This window comes from Penaeus japonicus, unplaced genomic scaffold, assembly GCF_977035675.1.
Source record: "Penaeus japonicus unplaced genomic scaffold, GWHDUDI00000001_assembly GWHDUDI00000039, whole genome shotgun sequence".
In the NCBI taxonomy this organism is placed as follows: Eukaryota; Metazoa; Arthropoda; class Malacostraca; order Decapoda; family Penaeidae; genus Penaeus; species Penaeus japonicus.
The window spans coordinates 20,056,362-20,058,861 of NW_028234441.1; positions in this window are offsets into that span (position 1 = coordinate 20,056,362).

Consider the following 2,500-nt stretch of genomic DNA (forward strand, 5'->3'; position numbering starts at 1 on the left):
CAAGGATAAGAAAAAGAGGTCAAGATCCCATGGGAGGTGATGGGGGAGAGATCAAAGCGTTTCTGGGAAGGACCTTTGACCCCGCCAGTTCTCCCTCGAAGGTCAGAGGTCACGCGATAACCTTGCTGTACAGAGAGAGAAGGTGGTTGGTGCGAGTGACCCAGAGAGAGAGAGAGAGAGAGAGAGAGAGAGAGGGAGAGAGGGAGAGGGGGAGTGAGTGAGAGAAAGAGAGAGAGAGAAGAGCGAGAGAGGGAGAGAGAGAGAGAGAGAGAGAGAGAGAGAGGGAGAGAGACTGACAGAAAGAGAGAGAGAGAGAGAAAGAGAAAGAGAGAGAAAAGCGTGAGAGAGAGAGAGAGAGAAATAGAGAGAGAGAGAGAGAGAGAGAAAGCGAAAGAAAAAACGAGAGAGAGAGAAAGAGACACTAAACCAACTGTTTTCCTCGTGGGCGTGATCTTCAAGCAGGTGCAGAGAGAGAGAAAAAAAAACACCCACGTTATTCTTCTCCATCACTACACGGTAAGTCCGAAGTTCTGATACAGAAGTTGATTGTGATTGTCATAAGCAAAAACAAGTATAAACACGAATGAATAATTTCCCAGCATAAGAAGGTTAACTTATAACTTATTATAGCGTTATTTCGTTGGATTTCTAAAGAAGATTCAATCGAAAAGACAATTTACAGTTATTATTAATTCACATTGATATTTTTTTCTACGATGTTCTGAAAAGTGTGCACTGAACTGTTGCTATTTTCAATTTCAATTCATTTATACATTTATTTATTTATTCATTGATTTACTTATTCATTTATCGGTTTATTTCTATATCAACGCTATTTTGATGGATTTCACTCAAGCAAGTTAAAAAAAAAAAAAAAAAATCAGGACACTCTCCTCTTGCTGTATTTTGATCTAGTTTTGCATGCAATCGCTCATTCATATCAACATTGCACAAACACATATTGGGTACAAACATTTGGAAGAGTTCACTATCTTTTTATTGCAAATAATTTTGTGATAATGTTGAAATATGGGTGAATTAGTCTTGCAACTGTACATTGGTCGGGTATTTATGGCAGATGTTAGATTTGTAAAGGCAAAGAAGAAAGTGCAAGCTCTGTTGACTGACACACACACATATATTTATATCATACACACACGCATATTTATATTACACACACACATACACATACACACACACACAAGCACACACACACACACACACACACACACACACACACACACACACACACATATATATATATATATATATATATATATATATATATATATATATATATATATATATCATAAAAGGACCCCACATCCATTGCAATTCTCTCTAATGTTAAGAGGAAACCACCTCGTGAACTCCATATCTTAAGTATGTTATCATCATTACTGTTATCTTTATTATCGTTATTGTTGTGATCTTATTATTATCCTGATCACTATTATCATCAATGTTATCATAACTATCATCATTATTATCATCATCAATGTTATCATAACTATTATCATTATTATCATCAATGTTATCATAACTATCATCATTATTATCATCATCTTCATCATCACTATTATAATTATCATCATCATCAATGTTATCATAACTATTATCATTATCATCATCATCATCATTATCATCATTTAATCATCATTTCGTATCCCTCTCAGCTTCCCCAAGGATGCGTGGCTTCAGCCTCCTCTTCATCATAGGAATCCTTCTCTTCCTGGCCATCATCCTAGCTTGGGGAGAGGAGATTCCTGAGGAACGAGGAGGAAGGATGGAGGAGGCGGGGGAGGAGGAGGAGGCGAGGGAGGAGGAGGGAGAGGAGGAGGAGGCGAGGGAGGAGGAGGAGATGGAGGAGGAGGCGAGGGAGATACAGCAGGTGAGGTTCCGTTTTCTGTTGACTGATTGAGAGATAGATGTTTGATCTGATTTGTTTAAATATATACTGTGTGTACAGTAGGTTTAACACACACACATACACACACACACACACATATATAATATATATATATATATATATATATATATATATATATATATATATATATATATATAATATATATTATATATATATATGTATATATGTGTGTGTGTGTGTGTGTGTGTGTGTCCAGGTAAAACACTCACATACACACATCCAAATACAAATAACCAATCCCAGAGAAACAAAACCAAAATTCAATTCCTTTTCCATAAAAAAAATCCTTTCGCATTATCCTTCAGCCTGGTATCCCAAAGGAACCCCCACCTGCACCGGAGTCTGAGGTTTTCCATCTCTCTCCTCTCCAGTTTCGAGGAAAACCCCTTTATGTGAGTCTCAGCCATGTCGATTGGGTGAGTTGCTGTTTTGGTGTTGGTGTGTTGTTTATATATATTTTAGGATGTGTTTTGTAGTTTTTTTTCTTTGTGTGTGTGTGTGTTATTGATGTGTTTTATGTATTTGTGTGGTATTTTCTTTGCTGTTGTCAGTGTGTCTTTTAAATTATTA